General features: G+C 42.0%; 1 protein-coding gene and 1 long non-coding RNA gene across 19 annotated transcripts in view; one reads left to right on the top strand and one right to left on the bottom strand.

The window, feature by feature from the left end:
- The window catches only part of LOC137652539 (uncharacterized), a 316341-nt gene that overhangs the window by 177208 nt on the left and 116804 nt on the right, over positions 1–22329 (bottom strand). The window lies entirely within an intron of this gene.
- The window catches only part of LOC137652545 (uncharacterized), a 213348-nt gene that overhangs the window by 44118 nt on the left and 146901 nt on the right, over positions 1–22329 (top strand). The gene's annotated exons all lie outside the window — the stretch shown is intronic.

Below are 22329 nucleotides of genomic sequence, written 5' to 3' on the forward strand. Positions count from 1 at the left end.
GTGCGAGCCAGTCGTTCTCCCAGTCCGGGACCTCTTGCAAGCTCCCAAGCCCAGGGGAGAAGCAATGTCGAAGGGCATAAGGGTTCGGCAGGCCTTGTTAGGCGCACAGAATCATCCTCAGTGGTTGCGGGCGTGTCTACCACAGACCGTCACTCCCACTTGCAGACGATTGAGCCCGTCTTCCGCTCGTCCGCTGATCTTCTCTCGGGGAAGAATCGTTGGTCGCAGGTCTCTAGACCTCTTAAACGCAGAGTCCAACCCACGAGTGCTCAGCCAGGTTGCAGTCGTTGGCTCAGCTCTGACTCGCCTCAGTCTTCTAGCGATTGTACTCCGCCCAAGAGGAGTAAGGTACAACAGAGCTGCACCGGTGGTGCAACCACTGTTATGGCTTTACCTCAGTCTGCTACTGTCTCTGCTGATCCCAAGTGGTCTATGCTTCAGTCCATGCAAGCTCAGCTTTCGGACCTGATGCGTGAGTGTCGTGCTGAGAGTGCTGCACCTCCTGCACCTGTGGTGCACCTATCTCCTGCACCGGTTCAGCCTGTGCTGCACCCTCCTGCACCGGTGGTGCACCTACCTCCTGCACCCGTTCAGCCTGTGCTGCACCCGCCTGCACCGGTGGTGCACCAACCTCCTGCACCCGTTCAGCCTGTGCTGCACCCGCCTGCACCGGTGGTGCACCAACCTCCTGCACCCGTTCAGCCTTTGCTGCACCCGCCTGCACCGGTGGTGCACCAGCCTCCTGCACCGGTTCAGCCTGTGCTGCACCCGCCTGCACTCGCTGCACCCAGTCGCAGCTCCATCTGCCAGGCGTACGATGTTGAACCTCTTCCACCTGTGAGTCAGTCTGCTCAGCTGCTGCACCGAGCTCTACCCGTGCACCCTGATCCTGCTACTCAGACATCTCTGCTTGCTGGAACTTTACCTTGTTCTGCACAGCCTCGATCTATTCACGCTTCACTCGTACCACAGGAACAGGAACTTGCTGCACCTCCTCCTTCCACCTCTGTTGTTGTTCCTGCTCGTTCTGACTCTGCGGTTCAGCATTCGTATCCGATCCCGTCGCCTCATTCTGGGGTTGAGATTTCGGATGATGAGGAAGCACACCTTGATCCCTCTTCGGATGTGGACGACTCCAGACCCTCTCCACAGTCTCTTGATTTTCGCAAGGTCTTGGCTCTTCTCAGGGAGGTTTATCCAGACCATTTTGTCTCAGCTATACCCCGCTCTCCACCATCTGAGTTTTCGCTGGGAGTGCAACAAGCTCAGTCTTCCTATACCAAGCTTGTCCTAGCTAGATCCTCCAAGAGGGCTTTTAGGATCCTAGGGGAATGGCTGCAGTCTAAGCAACTTCTTGGCAAGACTTCCTTCATGTTCCCTCCAACGAAGCTCACTTCGAAAGCGAGCGTTTGGTATGCCACAGGGGAAGCACCAGGCTTGGGAATACCTGCCTCTGCCCAGGCTGACTTCTCAAGTCTGGTAGACTCGCCTCGAAGATCTGCTATGAGACGCTCAAAAGTGTGTTGGACCTTTTCGGACTTGGATCACTTGCTTAAAGGAGTGTTTAGAGCGTTTGAAATGTTTAATTTTCTAGACTGGTGCCTGGGGGCCCTCAGCAAGAAAACCTCCCATACGGACAAAGATTCTGCCATGCTGTTAATGTCCTGTATGGATAAGGCCATCAGAGACGGATCGGGCGAGCTAGCGTCCTTGTTCGTGTCAGGGGTTTTGAAGAAAAGGGAACAGCTGTGTTCTTTCCTTTCCGCCAGCATTACCCCTTGCCAACGTTCACAACTTCTGTTTGCTCCTCTTTCGAAGTTTATTTTTCCCGAAGAGCTCATTAAAGATTTGTCGGCTGCTTTGATTCAGAAAGACACGCACGATCTTGTGGCTTCTTCGGCTCGTAAGTCTAAGGCTTCCACCTCAGCCCCTAAGACTTACCGCTCCCCAGTGACTGATACTCCTGCGACTAGATTCATACCGCCCTTTCGTGGTAGAGCCCCCAGCCGAGGAAGCTCCCGTCCAGACTTACAGAGGCAAGTCCAGGAAAGGATCCAAGCCATCCAAAGGAAAACACTGACTCTCCGATTCTCCAGACGACAGTAGGAGCCAGACTCAAGACCTTCTGGCGAGCTTGGGAGATGAGAGGTGCAGACGCACAGTCTGTCAGTTGGCTGAGGTTCGGTTACAGGATTCCATTCTTCCTTCAACCACCTCTGACCACTTCGCCCATCAACCTCTCTCCCAACTACAAAGAGGAGGACAAGAGGCTAGCTTTGCACCAGGAGGTGTCGCTTCTTGTGCAGAAGAAGGCTGTGGTTGTAGTCCGGGACCATCAATCCCCGGGCTTCTACAACCGCCTCTTTCTTGTGGCCAAGAAGACAGGAGGTTGGAGACCTGTCCTGGACGTCAGCGCTCTCAACGAGTATGTCACCAAGCTGACGTTCACGATGGAGACGACCAAGTCGGTCTTAGCAGCGGTCAGACAGGAGGACTGGATGGTCTCATTGGACTTGAAAGATGCTTATTTTCACGTTCCGATTCATCCAGACTCCCAACCTTTCCTAAGATTCGTTTTCGGAAAGGTCGTCTACCAATTCCAAGCCCTGTGTTTTGGCCTAAGCACAGCTCCTATGGTCTTTACCCTTCTGATGAGGAATGTAGCCAAGTTCCTTCACTTGTCAAACATCAGAGCCTCCCTCTACCTAGACGACTGGCTGTTGAGAGCCTCCTCGAGTCGTCGTTGTCTGGAGAATCTTCATTGGACTTTAGACCTTATCAGAGACCTGGGTCTATTAGTCAATTTGGAAAAATCTCAACTCATTCCCTCACAATCCATCGTGTATCTGGGAATGGAAATTCAGAGTCAGAGTTTTCGGGCTTTTCCATCGGCCCCCAGGATAAGCCAAGCCCTAGAGTGCATCATGAGCATGCTGAAGAGGAACAGTTGCTCAGTGAGACAGTGGATGAGTCTCACAGGGACTCTCTCGTCCCTAGCCCTGTTTGTCGAGCTGGGCAGACTCCACCTCCGCCCTCTTCAATTCCACCTTGCAGCTCATTGGGACAAGAGTTCTACCCTGGAAGCAATCTCTATCCCTATCAACCAAGAGATGAAGACCACTCTCCTGTGGTGGAAGCACAACCTTCTTCTCAGAGAGGGTCTATCCTTGGCCATTCAGACCCCCAATCTTCATCTCTTCTCAGATGCATCGGACTCGGGCTGGGGTGCAACCTTGGACGGAAAGGAATGCTCCGGAATGTGGAACGAGGAACAACGATCTCTCCACATCAACTGCAAGGAACTGCTGGCAGTTCATCTAGCCCTGTTGAACTTCAAGTCCCTCCTGCTAGGCAAAGTGGTGGAGGTGAACTCGGACAACACCACAGCCTTGGCTTACATCTCCAAGCAAGGGGGGACCCATTCGAGGAGCCTTTACGAGATCGCAAGGGACCTCCTCATTTGGTCAAGAAGTCGAAACCTCTCTCTAGTCACGAGGTTCATCCAGGGCAATATGAACGTGTCAGCAGATCGTCTGAGCAGAAGGAATCAGGTCATTCCCACGGAATGGACCCTCCACAAGAGTGTGTGCAACAGACTTTGGACCTTGTGGGGTCAACCTACCATAGATCTGTTTGCCACCTCCATGACCAAGAGACTTCCTCTGTTTTGTTCTCCTGTTCCAGACCCTGCAGCAGTTCATGTGGATGCCTTTCTACTGAACTGGTCCCATCTCGACCTGTACGCATTCCCTCCGTTCAAGATAATCAACAAGGTTCTGCAGAAATTCGTCTCGCACGAAGGGACACGGCTGACGCTGGTTGCTCCCCTTTGGCCTGCAAGAGAATGGTTCACAGAGGTACTACAATGGCTAGTAGACTTCCCCAGGACTCTACCTCTAAGAGTGGACCTTCTACGTCAACCTCACGTAGACAGGTTACATCCAAACCTCCACGCTCTTCAACTGACTGCCTTCAGACTGTCGAAAGATTCGCTAGAGCTCGAGGCTTTTCGAAGGAGGCAGCCAGGGCTATTGCCAGAGCAAGGAGGGTTTCCACTCGTAGGGTCTACCAGTCTAAGTGGGAGGTCTTCCGAAGCTGGTGTAGAGCCAATTCAATATCCTCTACCAATACCTCTGTGACCCAAATAGCTGACTTCCTGCTTCATCTTAGAAATGAGAGATCCCTTTCAGCTCCTACGATTAAGGGATATAGGAGTATGTTGGCCTCAGTTCTCCGCCATAGAGGTTTGGACCTGTCTTCCAACAAGGACCTTCAAGACATTCTTAAGTCTTTTGAGACGTCTAAAGATCGTCGTCTTTCCACTCCAGGCTGGAATTTAGACGTAGTCTTAAGGTTCCTTATGACATCTAGGTTCGAACCTCTCCAGTCAGCTTCATTCAAGGACCTTACCCTCAAGACTCTTTTTCTCGTTTGCCTGGCAACAGCTAAAAGAGTCAGTGAGGTTCATGCCTTCAGCAAGAACATTGGTTTCACGACCGAGTCTGCTACATGTTCTTTCCAGCTTGGATTCCTAGCAAAGAACGAGCTTCCTTCACGTCCTTGGCCTAGATCGTTCGAGATACCTAGCCTTTCCAACATGGTAGGTAACGAACTTGAGAGAGTTCTTTGCCCTGTCAGAGCTCTCAAATATTATCTAAAGAGGTCTAAACCTCTCCGAGGACAGTCAGAAGCCTTATGGTGTGCCATCAAGAAACCCTCGAGACCCATGTCCAAGAATGGGCTTTCGTATTTTATAAGGCTTCTGATCAGAGAAGCACATTCTCACTTAAAGGAGGAAGACCTTGCATTGCTGAAGGTAAGGACCCACGAAGTAAGAGCCGTAGCTACTTCGATGGCCTTTAATAAAAACCGTTCTCTGCAGAGTGTAATGGATGCAACCTATTGGAGGAGCAAGTCAGTGTTTGCATCTTTTTATCTGAAAGATGTCCAGTCTCTTTACGAGAACTGCTACACCCTGGGACCATTCGTAGCAGCGAGTGCAGTAGTAGGTGAGGGCTCAGCCACTACATTCCCTTAATCCCATAACCTTTTTAACTTTTCTCTTGAATTCTTTTGTTGTTTTTATGGTTGTTACGGTAGGCTAAGAAGCCTTCCGCATCCTTTTGATTTGGCGGGTGGTCAATTCATTCTTGAGAAGCGCCTGGGTTAAAGGTTGTGTAGAGGTCCTTTAGTAGGGGTTGCAACCCTATATACTTTAGCACCTTGGGTTGATTCAGCCTCCAAGAGGAACGCTGCGCTCAGTAAGGAAGACGAACTTAAAAAAGAGGCAGAGTAACGGTTCAATTCGACTTCCTTACCAGGTACTTATTATTTCATTTGTTATTAGAGATAACTGTTATATGAAATGTGGGGATACTTGGCTATCCTTTAATCTTGTTCACTGGTTTTCACCCACCCCCCTGGGTGCGAATCAGCTACATGATTATCGGGTAAGTTTAATATTGAAAAATGTTATTTTCATTAGTAAAATAAATTTTTGAATATACTTACCCGATAATCATGATTTAATTGACCCTCCCTTCCTCCCCATAAAGAACCAGTGGGATCGAGGAATAATTGAGGAGGTGTCAACAAGAAGTACTTGAGTACCTGGCCACAGGTGGCGCTGTTAGTACACCCCCTTCTAGTATTGTGATAGCTGGCGTATCCCTCCTTAGATTTCTGTCGGGCAACGGAGTTGACAGCTACATGATTATCGGGTAAGTATATTCAAAAATTTATTTTACTAATGAAAATAACATACTTCAATTATACAGGTATAGGTTCTTCCTTGATCTACCAGTCCATAGTAGGGACTTATCCTAACATATACCTCATCTTCATGTCTATGAGTCATCACTTTTGTTTCTATTCAGTACCAAAGTTCTTAGACATTTCCCAGGAATGTAAACCTACCAGTTGGTTTTAAGACTTCTCCCTCCTAAGGGTAAAACTGATATTAAAGAACGAGGGTTTGTATTCGCGTAGGAACAAATCATAAGTTTTTGGAGTAATTTGTATTTTTAAACATACATACCTGGTAGTTATATACTGTATATAGCTTAGTCCCTGACGTCACGGCAGAATTTCAAAACTTGCGGCAATCGCCGATTGAGTAGCCAGGTGTACCACTGGTGCGCCCTCTACCCAGGTACCTGGAACCCTTCCAACTATTCCTCAGATCTTCCCTGCTGCCTCACCGGTGACATCATTGGAATTTCGCTAGCTTTGGCCTGGGTTTTTTGCAGTTAATTTGGTGAAGTACACTTTGGCTTTGGCTTTCGCTCGTTTTGAATTTTATTATTTGGTATTTTCTTGGCCCGATTAGATATTGTTGTTTTGACCTTTACTTGTTTTGATCTCTTTCGATTTTTTTCATATCTGACTCTTCTTCGAGTATTAGAAGGTGTGTGAGAGGTTGTAAGACGCGGCTTGCTAAAGCCTCTGTAGATCCCCACTCCATTTGTGTGAAATGTAGTGGTAAATGTTGCGAGTTGGATGATTGTTGTGATGAAAGTGTAATTCTGACTTAGAGTGAGTGGTTGGAGTATGACCGCTGCACTCATAAGCTTGAAAGGGATAGGATCAGGAGAAGTTAAAGTTTGTCTCTTTCTTCTAGGGATTGTTCCCCTCCCCGTGTTAACGAACCTATTGATCCTTCTCCTGTAGTGGTAGTTCCAGATCCCACTACTGTTAAAGCTAATGAACCAACTCTTAAGGACATGATGGTGGCCATTCAAGCCCTGGGCGAGAGAGTGGAGTCGCTCGCAGCAGATATGAATAAATTATGGTCCGATGTGAAAGAGTTAAAGAGTGCAAGTGTCGGTGCTAAAGTCAGTGCAGTGGAGGGTGCGGCTGCTCGGACCTGTCGTTCTCCTAGCCCTAGACCTCTTCCAAGCTCCCAAGCTATAGGTAGTAGGTTGGCCAGGGCACCAGCCGCCCGTTGAGATACTACCGCTAGAGAGTTAGGGGGTCCTTTGACTGGCCAGACAGTACCATATTGGATCCTTCTCTCTGGTTACGATTCTTTCCCTTTGCCTACAGACACCGAATAGTCTGGCCTATTCTTTACAGATATTCCTCTGTCCTCATACACCTGACAACACTGAGATTACTAAACAATTCTTCTTCGCCCAAGGGGTTAACTACTGCACTGTAATTGTTCAGTGGCTACTCTCCTCTTGGTAAGGGTAGAAGAGACTCTTTAGCTATGGTAAGCAGCTCTTCTAGGAGAAGGACACTCCAAAATCAAACCATTGTTCTCTAGTCTTGGGTAGTGCTATAGCCTCTGTACCATGGCCTTCCACTGTCTTGGGTTAGAGTTCTCTTGCTTGAGGGTACACTCAGGCACACTGTTGTATCTAGTTTCTCTTTCTCTTGTTTTGTTGAAGTTTTTTTTATTGTTTATATAGGAAATGTTTATTTAAATGTTGTTACTATTCTTAAAATATTTTATTTTTCCTTGTTTCCTTTCCTCACTGAGCTATTTTCCCTGTTGGGGCCCCTGGGCTTATAGCATCCTGCTTTTCCAACTAGGGTCGTGGCTTAGCATTTAATGATAATAATAATAAAGAAGGAATGTCGCCGGGAAGGCGAGAGGTGTTAGCTCCCGAGCAGTCGTCCCCTCAAGCGTACCTGTTGACGCTTCCCAGGACGCTCGCCCTCGCCATGGGAAAGGCGAGGTAAAAGTGTTTTCTTCTTCGTCGGATGACGCAGCGCCCAGACGGGGCTGGCGTCTTACATCGAGACCTCTCATGAGGAAGATTTCCGTTGTCGAGTAGCGTCGTGTCATGACGCCTCAGGCGCCAGGATGCAGCTATTGGAGCGTTTTCCTTCCTGCTCCAAGGAAAGTTCTCCTGCCAAGCGGCCATCTACTTCGGTAGGAGATAAAAGGAAGTTGGAAGATGTCAGTAGGCCATCCCTATCGGTTGGAAATAAACAGTTATCGGAGGCTGGCATGACCTCTGTACATGCTCCTCCTCCCCCTTCGGATTGGTACTCGTCTCCTGAACGTTCTGCGGTTTCCTTGAGCGACGTGGAGGGAGAACTAGTTGAGGAAGCAGCGTCTCCTGTTTGTCCACAGCAGCAAGTTGCTCAGAATTTAAGTGTACTGCAAGATATGCAGCAGAAATTCTCCTCCCTCATGAAGGTCTACCAGCCCACAGACAAGAAGAGAGTTGCTCGCCAAGACGCCGAGCGTCAAGAATCTTCACGCCTTGACGCCAAGCGTCAAGAATCTTCACGCCTTGACGCCAAGCGTCAGAAAGCTAAGCGTCGAGAGCTTGAACATCAGGCCAAGCGTCGGGAAGGTGGAATTCATGACGCTGAGCGTCAAGAAGTTGGGACGCCAAGTGTTAAGAAATTGGACGTCGGAACACCGAGCGTCAAAACCTTGGACGTCATGAAACCGAACGTCGAGAATGCGGACGTCATGGCTCCGAGCGTCAAGTTTTGGAACACCGTGACGCCAGGCGTCATGATATTGGACGCCATGACGCCAGAAGTCAGGATAAAAAGGAGTTGACTCCAAGGAAGCAGGACGTCTCTAATTCGATCCGAGATCTGTCAGAAGAAGGGAACAACGACTTGTCACCTTTCCCCCCCTAGTTATCCCTTAGAGGAGGTGTCGGAAGAAGAGGACCCAAAGAACCAACATTCATTGGCGGATTTAAAGAAACTCATGAGAGTTTTTTCCGAAGTGTTTCTGGATGATTTTGTTCCTGCTGCTCCGCGTTCCCTGCCTTTAGAGATTACGCTAGGGAAGGCTGCAAAGGAATCACTTTTTATGAAGATGGTGTTGTCTCGCTCATCTAAGAGAGCCTTAAAGATGATGGGGGACTGGATGCAATCCAAGAAGGACCAGGGAAAAACTTTTCTCTTTTCCCCCTGGCCAGATTAGCATCCAGATCCTGTATTAAGGGATACAGGAGCATGTTAGTGGCCGTCTTCAGGCATAGGGATTTGGACCTGTCTAATAAAAAAAGATCTCCAGGACCCTCTCAAATCCTTTGAAACGACTAAGGAACGATATTAGGAATTGCCAGCTTGGAATCTAGACACAGTCCTGAAGTTCCTAATGATTAGCCGGTTTGAACCTTTACATTCAGCCTCGTTTAAGGACCTCACCATGAAAAGACTCTTTTTGGTCAGTTTGGCGATAGCAAAAAGGGTCAGTGAAATTCATGCCTTCAACACAAATATAGGCTTTAGAGATAACAAGGCTATCTGCTCCTTACAGCTAGGTTTTCTTGCTAAGAACGAACGCCCTTCACAACTCTGGCCCAAGGCTTTTGAGATTCCGAACCTTTCGGATTTGGTTGGAGAGGAATTAGAGAAGGTTCTGTGTCCAGTATGAGCCCTGAAGTTCTACCTGGAAAGAACGAAGAATTTACGGGGCAAGTCAGAAGCACTTTGGTGCTCAGTCAAGAAACCTTCGCTACAGATGTCTAAGAATGCGCTATCCTTCTTCATCAGGCTCTTAATAAGGGAGGCTCATTCTCATTGTAGTGAGTCGGACCTCGAGCATTTGAAGGTCATGGCACATGAGGTTAGAGCTGTGGCAACGTCTGTAGCCTTCAAGCAGAATAGGTATTTGCAGAGCCTCATGGATACGACATTCTGGAGGAGCAAATCTTTGTTTGCCTCACACTATCTAAAACAAGTCCAGACTCTTTATGAGGACTGCTACACTCTGGGACCATTCATAGCAGCGAGTGCAGTAGTGGGAAAAGGATTTACCACTACATTCCCGTAACTTAATACCCTTTTTTTTTCCCTTGGAACTGTTGTATTTTTATGGTTGTTTGTGGAGATTAGACACAGTCTTCCACAATCATTGATTTATAGTCAGGTGGTCAGTTTGTTCCTTGGGAGCGCCCGGAACAAGGGTATTGGAGGAGGTCCTGTCACATGGAGGTTATACACCGTTTTGACAGCTCCTAGAGGTCTTCAGCTCCCCGGGTGGATCACTGGATCTCTTAAGGAAAGCGGACATAATGAGGCAGGAATTCATTGAAGTCAGCTTCCTTAACAGGTACGAACCCTTAAGCTTGTTTATTAACTCTTATGTAAATTCCAACAATGTTGGCTGTCTCTGACCCTCCACCAAAATTCCAACAATGTTGGCTGTCTCTGACCCTCCACCAAAATTCCAACAATGTTGGCTGTCTCTGACCCTCCACCAAAATTCCAACAATGTTGGCTGTCTCTGACCCTCCACCAAAAGTGTCAATCAGCTATATATATAACTACCAGGTAATTCAGATGTTTAAAAATGATATTTTCATAATAAAATAAATTTTTTAACATAACTGGTAGTTATATATGATTTAATTCCCACCCTCCTCTAGAGACCTAAGGGCATGGAAGATCTGAGGAATAGTTGAAATGGTTCCAGGGACCTTGGTAGAGGGCGCACTGGTGGTACACCTGGCTACCCAATCGGCGATTGGCGCAAGTTTTGAAACTGCCGTGACGTCAGGGACTAAGCTATATATATAACTACCAAGTAAGTATGTTGAAAAATTTATTTTATTATGAAAATATCATTTCTCCTACCCCAAGAGAGTCAGCCAGCGACATGATCTGTCTTATGATATCGGCCATTCAAGGGGATGGGGGCAAGTGACACTGAGTTTCATATTTGTTTTTGTTAGGTTGAGAGTCTCGGTACTGTGACAGATGACCCAGACCAACTGTTACTCTGCCCTGTGAAGGCACTGAGGAAATACTTGAAAAAAACCTCCAGAGTCCGCCCTCAGATCAGCAGGCTCTTAGGGAGCACGGAGAGGACCAAGAGGAAGATTACTGGATCAGACTGGTAATCGAGAGAGCCATACAACCAGGCTCCTCACCTCCCAGTCGTCATCCCTGTGATTACGACTTCAGGGGTGTCGGCACATACCTGGCATTCAAGAAGAATTTATCTCTTTGACGCAGGTTTAACAAGCGGGCGTGTGACACCGCCCACTACCTGCAGGACATTGCCCACAGGAACCTGAAAACATTTACTGTACCTTAAGTCCTAGACTGCACAAAATTTGGTCAATAATACCTCAGCTCCCTTGTAGGACAAGTAGCAGTTGGTTGTGGGCAGATGTTACCCACAAGTAAGTCTAGGATGAATGCACGAGTGACTGGCCATTTCCTATTTCACTCTCCCCGCTCTTGGGGTCCAACGTACGAGGAACTCTACAAGCTTTCTTCCTCTGACTGCAGGATGGTACCATGCCCTTTGTGTAGCCTGATATATGTTTATGTATTTATGTCCCCATTCTCCAAGCGAGGTGGTCAGGCAATGTCTAGTTTAAGTGGGGAACTTCGCTCCAAAATTACGCTTACCTAGTCAAGTCACATTGCTAAATTCTAAATATAGCACAGACTGCCATCCTATAGTGATTACGAGGTGTCAGGGCGCCCTCTGATCAGCTCATGCTAAACAGTTTGTCACCCAGGGAGCCTTCAGCCAGTTGGATTTAGGACTTGGGGTGAGTCTCCAACGTAAAGAGTGTGAGGTTTGTACATAGTGCCGGAACATATGCCAAATTTGGAATAATTTGTATTATTCCTGACCATACAAACCTGAAGCTCTTTACGCATACTGGTCCCGCCATCACCTTCCCCCGGAAGTCCTGCGGGAATTGCAAAGTGACGGTTGTTTACTAGCGGTGGTGTGAGCTAGGTGGTTGGTCTACTCCCGCTACCTCCCTCCGCTAACTAGCAGAGGGTAATTACACCTCCAAAAGGCTTTAATGGCTAGTTTCAGCTATCGCTGAAGTAATATTCCTATGTAAAGAGCTCCAAGTTTGTATACTGTAGTTAGGAAAAATACAAATTATTTTAAATTTGTTGTTTTTTGTGAGGCAGAACTAGGAGAGTAAAATAACAACAGTGCGTCCGCGGCAGAGGTAGTCCTCTCGAGCACAGTTTTCTATATCGGCCCGATTTCTATACGACGTTTTAGAAAACTGGCTGCAGAGAGGGCTGCTCTGCCACGGCAAAAAATAAAAATAATCTTATTACGGGAATTATAGAATTTTTCTAAATTCTTTATTGATGTTTTCCATGTCGTCTTTATGTGACAATTTGACTAAACTTTACCTTAAATTGTGCCATCAAAATTTAGATATACAGTATTTCTATTAAAAAAAAAATTATTTTTTCATGAAAGTCTTTAAAAATATTACTGCCTGTTTATTTCAAGTCAAAATTCCTCTAAACATTTCAGTCAAAAATCCTCTATAAAAATTTCAGTCAAAAATCCTCTATAAAAATTTCAGTCAAAAATTCTCTAAAAATATCAGTCAAAAATCATTACAGAAAATTCTGTAAAAAATCCTAATAAAAAAAATTGTCAAAATCTCTTGAAAAAATTCAGTCAAAAATCCTCAGAAAAAAATTACTTTGCAATTTTATTTCAAATCAAAATTCCTCCTTACAGTCATAGCTGACATTTGAATACTACAAGCCTTATTTTATGTTATAATTCAGAAACATTGACATTTTTACATAATCATGATATTCTTCCAAGGGAACTCAAGGATCCTAAATCAAGCTTTGCATTCTGCGTTCAGGTCGACGCTACCGGCAGTGTCACGCAATAGGACGTAACCCCTAAACAAAAACGTGTACGGAGGAATTTGGGAGCTTCCCCAATGGCTGGCCGTTCCGGTGCTGTTGCTGCCCGTCGTCCGGAAATGGCAGATTTCGACTGATAGGGTGGAACAGTATGGCATCTTAGGTCAGCTTAATAATAATAGTACAGGTTGTAGGCGATTATGATACATTTAATTATGACCCACACGGCTGGCGTGCATAGCACATTTCGCTACCTCATTGCAAGAGGGTCGTAACTCCAAATTTGCTAGTTTTGAGTTATAGGGTGTACAAGATTGCAGAATTGATTCTGCATCTTTTGGTAAAAGAGTCGTAAATCTAGGTGAATTGGCGGCCGAGAGATGGCACTAAGAAGATTTGTGAAACATGATCAAATTCATAGGACTTAGCAGCTTTCAAATGCGTTTCCTGAAAAATCAGGAATTTGGAGTTACGACCCTCTTGCAATGAGGTAGCGATTTGTGTACTGCTTGCCAGAACAAAGGATCATTGAGGTGATGTTTATTTGGAACGGAGCGAACAACGGCGGAGTGAAATCCATTTCAGGTATGTCATATAAATTATAGGTAATTATGATACAGTACTTTGATAGCTACCCCAGCGGTTGGCGTACACAGCACATCTATGTACCGCTTGCCAGAATACATGAGCAGTGAGATGATGTTTATTGCGAGCAAAACCAGCCACGGCGAAGCAAAGTCTATTTGAGTGGTGGCAAATTGCAGAGCCTTCTCTTTAGCCAGTTTTCTAAATCGTCGTATAGAAATCGGGCCGATATAGAAAACTGTGCTTGAGAGAGGCACCTCTGCCGCAGTCACTCTGTTGGTGTTGCTTCGTCTTGTTAGTTTTACATGAAAAAACCATTTTTGTCTGTTATTCTTCTCGGATTTATGTTTTATTCTGCTGTTATCTTCCGCACATACCTAGTTTTCCTTTGCCACCACCCATAATCCCGATTCCCACCAGGGGACCCCCATTACTGTAGGGGTATGTAGGGCTTTGGTAATCGGAAAACAATGGCTTTATGGAAGGTAACAACATAAAACAAAACAAAACAAGAATACCAAAGAAAAAAAAGTAGTTTTTCATGTTTATCACCAATAAACATTATTGCGTTGCTCATTTATTCTGGCAAGCGTTACATGTTTGTGTTATGCACGCCATCTGTGTAGGTCACTATCAAGTACTGTATTATGACTACCTATAATCTATTTACAGACACCAAATGTTTTTGCTCCGCCGTGGCTCAAATCACTCGCAAATAAACAATCTCATCACTCCTGTGTTTAACCCTTTTATCCCCAGGCTATTTGGAACTTTCCAACCCTTAACCCCCAGGTGTTTTTTTTTTTTTTTATTTTCAAGCACATTTTGCAATATTTATTTTTTAAATTGCTCTAACAGCCTTAATTTTCATCATAGAGAGGTCGGGTTGGTCTCATTCTTTTGGAAAATGCCTGAAGTTTCGCATAAAGTTATCAAAAATATGCAAAAAAAAAAAATGTAAATAGCAGTTTTTTGCAAGGACGTACTGTACCACTACGTCCATGGGGGTAAAGGGATGAGTTTTGTGAAACGTACCGGTACGTCCTTTGGGGGTAAAAGGGTTAAGCAAGAGGTACATGAATGCGCTGCACACGCCAGCCGTGTAATCATTATCTAATGTATCATAATTCCATAACTCCTGTATTATTATTATCAAGCTGATCTAGGATGCCTTATTGTCCTACCCTATCAGTTGGAGTCTGGTGTTTCCGTTAGACGGTCAGTAACGGCACCGGAACGGCCAGCCGTTGGGGAAGGCCCAAATTGCGCCATGCGTCTTATAGTTTCGGGTTTGCGGACTTTTGCGTGACAGTGCTGGTAGTGTCAGTCTGAACGTATACCTCCAGGCTTAACACATTTAGGACACTTGACTTCTCTTGGAAGAACACTGTGGTCATGTAAAAATGTCAATGTTTCTGAATTATTTTGTGAAATAAGGCTTGTAGTACTCAAATGTCAGCCATGACTGTAACGAGGAATTTTTTTATTTGAAATAAACTGGTAAAGTTATTTTTCTATGAGGATTTTTTAGTGAATTTTTTAACAGTCAGTTTAAACCCCTCATAAATGTCGGCCATGACTGAAATGAGTTTACTTGAAATGAACTAAAGTGCATTTTTAATGATGGAAATGAAAACGCTCTAAAACAGGTGATTCAATTATATCTGAATTTTGATTGACCAATTCGAGGTGAGGCTTAGTCAAATCTTGATACTGAAAAACATCATCAAACAACTTGGAAAAATGACATACTGTATTTACTGTAATTTCATTATTTTATCTCTGTTATTATGCATATGCACATAAGGATGAGTCTCTTATTATAATGTTGAAGGGTTGTGTTATTTATAGGAACAAATCTTTTAATTTGCACTATTCACCTTAACCGCGCCATAAGTTCTTCTGCAGCCAGGTCTGTTAACCTCATTGAAAGCTTAATGGCCATTCTAGCTTAGCTTAAATCATACTCATATTAGGTTAGGAAAAATACAAATGATTTAAAGATTTTTTATTTTTTATCTTAATTGGTTATTAGATTTTTTATAAATGTAGTATCCTCTTGATTTCGTATGAAAATACTGTACCTTCTGTTAAACGATTGGTATCTACCCTGAATATTAATAAAATAAGAGATTAATTTTTATTTATTATAGGTATACATTGCCAGTTCAAAACTAATCGATATTTTTCTTCCGTAGATTGGCGAAGGGCGTCGAGAACGCCCGAATCAGGATTTATATTTTCTCATAGGGGGAACATGTCTTCAGAACTGGAAGTCATTGAATTTGTTAACAAGGTGCAGTAATTGATGACAGGCGGTGAACGCAGGCGAGTAGCATCAACTTTCGAGAGCTTTTCACTTTTGTGTTCGACTCCACTGAGTACAGACGCACTATTGCATGATTTAAAGGTTTAAAGGTCGCTCATGAATGGCAGAGGCAAGGAACAGTGACATTGCCCTAGCAATCAGGACAATGCCCTAGAGACTGACCATATATTATATGATCAGCGCCCAAGCCTCCTCTCCACCCAAGCTAGGACCAGGGAGGACCAGGCAGTGGCTGCTGATGACTCAGCAGATAGACCTATAGGCTCCCCCAAACCCCCCAACCTTAGCTCACAAGGATGGTAAGGTTGCAGACACTAATGGCACTAACGAGTCTGAGCGGGACTCGAACCCCCGACTGGCAAACACCAGGCAGATGCGTTACCAATCAGGCCACAGCAATCGTCCCTTTGTGCCAATTGTAGGTTTGTAGATGTTTACATAGACCAGTCTTTTGAATGTCGTATTTGTATAAAAGTGGGTAGGTAGGTTGGATGGCCAAGGCACCAGCCACCTGCTGAGGTACTACTACTAAAGAGTTATTGAGTCCTTTGACTGGCCAGATAGTACAGTAATAACATTGGACCCCCATCTGATTATGGCTCATTTTCCTTTTCCTACACATACTGTACACTAACAGTCTGGTCTACTCTTTACATATTATCCTTTTTCTTTACCACCAGACAACACTAAGGTAACTGAAAAATTCTTCACTCAAGGGGTTAACTACTCCTCTGTAATTGTTCAGTGGCTAGTTTCCATATAGTAAGTGTAAAAAAGACACTTTAGCTACGGTAAGCAGCTTTTCTAGGTCGACACTCCAAAATCGAACCATTGTTCTTTAGACTGGGTAGTGCCACAGCCTCTGTACCATGGTCTTGCTCTGTCTTGGATTAGAGTTCTCTTGCTTGAGGATACATTCACGCACACTGTTCTATGTTTCTTTATTTCCTTTTCTCACTGGGTTTTTTTTCCCTTTTGGAGCCTGTTGGCATATACGATCCTGTTTTCCCAACTTGGGTTGTAGGTTAGGTAGTAATAATAATAGTTAAAAAGTTTTCCTTGATATAGGGACAATATACTGAATACCTATTTTATCAAACATTATCATTGTTGAATTACTTAACAGGTATAACAATAGTTTAACCAGTAGGGCACACCGAGTAGCTCCACCTGTCTGCCAGTTGGAAGACTTTCACTATTGGGTTTGGCCGCAATGTGCATAGACTTACTGTTGCTCCATAACCAGGGCCTTTATCTTTTTCATTTTCTTCACAGAAAGTAAATGCTGGCTGTTAGTGTCTTGTGATGAATGAAAAGGGTGGATGCTACAACCAGTTTATGGCAAAACTGGCTGTTGATTCACACACTGTGTTCGCAGGCGTATGTTTTAAAGGGGAAAATGAGAGCCAAGTCTTATGCGGTGTCTGTTTTGGGGATGCCTAAGAACATAATGATGAAGTCTTTTACCTCTTTGTTTCCCTCATCGAGTTTGACTGCTTTTGTGTGTATGCCCCTGGCTCTGTCCATGGGAGTATCCTGCGATCTCCATTGGCATGCTTTTAGGGTTCTGGTGGTGTGTGGGGTTCACCCCATTACTTACCGTACCCTGTAGAAGGGTAAGAAACACGTATGTTGTTGTGCAGATGGCTAACATTGAGGCTTGGGCCTCCCTAGGGTGTGGCAGGTAGTCCCTCTATGACTTTAAGGGAGCTGGTAGCTCACCCACTGTTTTCTCGGTACCAGTGTCTCCTGTGATATAGAGCGTAGGTGAGGTAACCCCAGTGGTTATTCTCCATTACCTGTTCTGTTAGGGTTTTGCGTTGCTTAAGCACTGGTAGAGCCAAGAAGGAGCTGTCAAGGAACACGATCTCTTATGGCTTCTTAAGATTACCTGTAAAGCGTACACCTCAATTTCTGAGTGTTGAGGTACCAGCTAAGACCAGAGCTCATGAAGTCATGGGCCCCAACTTGCCTTTAAAGAGGAATCTCCCAGTCAGCCAGGTGTTGAAAGCTGGGGTATGCAAATGCTAAGCAACCTTCACGGTCTTCTACCAACAGAGGTATACCCACAAATACGTCACTTTTGTGCTTGGCTGCTCATGTAGTTGCATAGCCAGCCCATCTCCCACATGGAACTGGAAGCATATTATCTATGGTAATGCATGGATGGAAGTCTGGAATGAAAGGTAAAATGACTGGCTCTTATCAATGCTTTCTTTCCCTTCTCTTGGGGGACAAAGTGATCAAATTATCACTTGAAGCTGACTTGATGCCTGTAAGTTTAAACTTCTGAGCACCATTTTTTAGATTCAAGAGATCCTCTTTAGGCAAGGGGGAAGATAGTGGAATATACACCAACCCATTTATGATACAGCAAGTATACTGTATTATTCTGGACCCCATTCTCCTTAGGGGAAAGGTATCCCTCCTTTGACTACCTACCAATCTTGTACAGTATATTCATCCATATGATGCAGACTGACATTTCCAGGGAAGATAAAGGAACCACCAGTTTGGTCTTATGGTGAATTGCAACCAACCAATCCTTGAATCTCTCTATTTTAAAGATTGCTAAAGAAATTTCCTCAGGTTCATATAGCTAGGAAAAATACATATTACTTTTAAAAACTTTATATAAGTTTCTTTTTTACTCTTATTTCAATAAATTTAATATTCTCTGCAGTGGATAACAAATGGATATTTAGTTGTGATTTGAAATATATTTTTTGAGATACCAGAGTACACCATTTATTTTTTCAAATTTATTTTTATATCCCTTAAAAGTAGCGATTATATTTTTAAGAATATAAGGGACTATGGAGACCTTAGATTAGTTTTTCTTAGCTTTGCTTAATGGAAGAAATTAGTTCATGATTTCGATTAAAATTGGTTTTGAACATGTTAAATGAACTTTAAATTTAATGATGTATGCTAATGGTAAATCTTTCCCTACAGAGGTATACCATGCAGAGCTTGATTTATAACACAGCTTTATTCAACAAAAATGATAAACAGAGGATAAGAAAGGACTATGCTTCTACTAGGTTGCAAATCACCAACATTGATTCGTTACAAAAGCTGTTTTTGGTGAGTACAGTAGTTTAAATGATAAACTTCACGGTCATTTATTTAATCTTTTTTATTCTTTTCTTTTACACACTAGTACGAAGAAATCTATTTCTTCGCTATGATGATCCCATTGTTCTCTGATGGTTTGAATGTCAAGTGATTCGTCTGTAGTCAAAAAGCCTATGACCGTCTTCCTCAATGACACTCTTATCCGCAGTCGTCTGATTTCTAATGTCTCCCTTTACAGTTCTTCTCCCTTAACTTGGATTTCATGGCTTATTCTTAGTCTTTATTGCTTCAGGTCATTTTTTTTAATACTTAATTTGAATCAAAACTTTATTTAGTAGTCGTAATTTGAATATTTTATTTGAATCAAAATTTTATTTAGTAGTCGTAATTTTAATATTTTATTATTTCAAAACTTTTAGTAGTCAACTTTTTGCCATCAAAAATGGAATCAAAATTTTATTTAGTAGTCGTAATTTGAATATTTTATTATTTCAAAACTTTTAGTATACAGTAGTAGTCCACTTTTTGCCATCGAAAATGTTTAGTATTTTTCAGTTGTTGACTGTTGGACCCAGTATTGTTGGATTTTATCTGGTTTGAATTTTTTTGATCTTTTTGATCTTTTTGATTTCTGATTTTATAGGACCCAGTATTGTTGAATTTTATCTGGTTTGAATTTTTTGGTCTTTTTAATTGATTTCTGATTTTATACAGAAGTCTTTAAACATTTATTAGTCATATATTTTTTTCTGACCTTGTAAAATCATTGTTATTGTTTTAGTTTGTTTTGCCTGAAATAAAAAAACTCCATATTTTTTTAGTTTTCTGTTTTAAACAGGGTTGTTCTTAACCTTGGAGTTTTAGTTTTCTGTTTTAAACTTATCTTTTTAGTTTTCTGTTTCAAACAGGGTTGTTTCCTAACCTTGGAGTTTTAGTTTTCAGTTTTAAACTTATTTTTTTTAGTTTTTTTGTTTTAAACAGGGTTGTTTCCTAACCTTGGAGTTTTAGTTTTCTGTTTTAAAATTTTTTTTTTTAGTTTTCTGTTTTAAACAGGGTTGTTTCCTAACCTTGGAGTTTTATTTTTTTAGTTTTCTGTTTTAAACAGGGTTGTTTCCTAACCTTGGAGTTTTAGTTTTCTGTTTTAAACAGGGTTGTTTCCTAACCTTGGAGTTTTAGTTTTCTGTTTTAAACAGGGTTGTTTCCTAACCTTGGAGTTTTATTTTTCTGTTGAGTTTTAGTTTTCTGTTTTAAATAGGGTTGTTTCCTAAACAGGTTTGTTTCCTAACCTTTGAGTTTTAGTTTTCTGTTTTAAACAGGGTTGTTTCCTAACCTTGGAGTTTTATTTTTCTGTTGAGTTTTAGTTTTCTGTTTTAAATAGGGTTGTTTCCTAAACAGGTTTGTTTCCTAACCTTGGAGTTTTAGTTTTCTATTTTTCTGTTGAGTTTTAGTTTTCTGTTTTAAATAGGGTTGTTTCCTAAACAGGTTTGTTTCCTAACCTTGGAGTTTTAGTTTTCTGTTTTAAACAGGGTTGTTTCCTAACCTTGGAGTTTATTTTTCAGTTTAGTTTTTGTTTTCCTAACCTTAAACTTGTTTTAGTTGTTTTCTGTCTGTTTCAACTTGTTTTAGTGTTCAGTTTTCAAGAAGTTGGTTTTCCTAACCTTGAATTTGTTTTAGTTTTCTGTTCGTTTTAGTACATTGTTTTAGTTGTTTTATTTTTTAGATTGTTTTACCATGGTTTAGTTTTCTGTTTTATAAACGGGTTTGTTTAACCTTGGAGTTGATTTACCATGGTTTAGTTTTCTGGTTTTGTTTTACCATGGTTTAGTTTTCTGTTTTATAAACAGGTTTGTTTAGATTTGGAGTTGTTTTACCATGGTTTAGTTTTCTGTTTTATAAATGGGTTTGTTTAACCTTGGAGTTTTAAAAACTTGTTTTAGTTTTCTGTTTTAAACAGAGAAGTTTCCTAACCTTATGTTTTAAACAGGTTTGTTTCCTAACCTTGGTAGTGTTTTCTGTCAGTTTTACCTTGTTTGAGTTTTTTTTTTTAGTTTTATGTTTTAAACAGGTTTGTTTCCTAACCTTGGTAGTGTTTTCTGTCAGTTTTACCTTGAGTTTTTTTTTTTTAGTTTTCTGTTTTAAACAGAAGTTTCCTAACCTTGGAGTTTCAGTTTTCTGTTTTAAACAGGTTTGTTTTCTAACCTTGGGAGTTTTCTGTTTTAAACAGGTTTGTTTTCTAACCTTGGGAGTTTTCTGTTTTAAACAGATTACGTTGTTACCTTGAACATGTTTTAGTTGTTTTCTGTCATTTTTACCTTGTTTGAGTTTTCTGTTTTTTTAACTAATGTTTTCTTAACCCTGAACTTTTTTTAATTGTTGTATTGTTTTACCTTGAATCTCAGCATTAGTTTTTAAACAAGTTTTAGTTGTTTTCTGTCCATTTTACTTTTTTTTTTTTTTTTTTTTTTATTGTTTTACCTTGAATATTTAGTATTTCTATTCTACCTTTCTTTGTTCTGGTTTTCCCAGATTCACTGCTTTTTAGTTTTCCTTTTTGAAAAGTGAATCTTTTTGGTTTTCCATTGTTACTAGTTTTGTCTTAGTTTTTTTTATTTTGGTATTCCAGTTTTACAGGTTTAGTTTTAGTTAATTTTTGTTTACAAAGTGTTTTGTTATTCTTGTTATCTGTTTTACCTTAAAAAGTTGTGGTTTTTCCAGCTATTTGGTCCTTGAAATTACCTTGTGTTTTGTTATTCTTGTTATCTGTTTTACCTTAAAAAGTTGTGGTTTTTCCAGCTATTTGGTCCTTGAAATTACCTTGAAAAGTTGTTTAGTTTTTTTTTTTATTTTGGTATTCCAGTTTTACAGGTTTAAAATTTAGTTAATTTCTGTTTACAAAGTGTTTTGTTATTCTTGTTTTCTGTTTTACCTTGAAAAGTTGTGGTTTTTCCAGCTATTTGATCCTTGAAATTACCTTGAAAAGTTGTGGTTTTTCCAGCTATTTGGCCCTTGAAAAGTTGTGGTTTTTCCAGCTATTTGGCCCTTGAAAAGTTGTGGTTTTTCCAGCTATTTGGCCCTTGAAAAGTTGTGGTTTTTCCAGCTATTTGGCCCTTGAAAAGTTGTGGTTTTTCCTGCTATTTGGTCCTTGAAAAGTTGTGGTTTTTCCAGCTATTTGGCCCTTGAAAAGTTGTGGTTTTTCCAGCTATTTGGCCCTTGAAAAGTTGTGGTTTTTCCTGCTATTTGGTCTTTGAAAAGTTGTGGTTTTTCCAGCTATTTGGCCCTTGAAAAGTTGTGGTTTTTCCAGCTATTTGGCCCTTGAAAAGTTGTAGTTTTTCCAGCTATTTGGCCCTTGAAAAGTTGTGGTTTTTCCAGCTATTTGGCCCTTGAAAAGTTGTAGTTTTTCCAGCTATTTGGCCCTTGAAAAGTTGTGGTTTTTCCTGCTATTTGGTCCTTGAAATTACCTTGAAAAGTTGTGGTTTTTCCAGCTATTTGGTCCTTGAAATCAAAGCTTGTAACTTGGTTTAACGGTTTTATTCTGGCATTTTTATTTTTTATTTTTTTATCAGTTTCATATTTTGCTTATGTTTGAAAATTAAACGTCTATTTGACTAGAAATTATTCACAAGAAAAAAATTTCTTGTTTTATATTTTCATCATATTAATATATTTTTGTTCAGTCATAAAAATTATTATCGAACTATCTTCAGCTGCTTTAAAGAAATGACTTTTTACAGACGTTTTGCAAGACCCTCGGTTATCAGGAC

This window comes from Palaemon carinicauda, chromosome 13, assembly GCF_036898095.1.
Source record: "Palaemon carinicauda isolate YSFRI2023 chromosome 13, ASM3689809v2, whole genome shotgun sequence".
NCBI classification, from domain to species: Eukaryota; Metazoa; Arthropoda; class Malacostraca; order Decapoda; family Palaemonidae; genus Palaemon; species Palaemon carinicauda.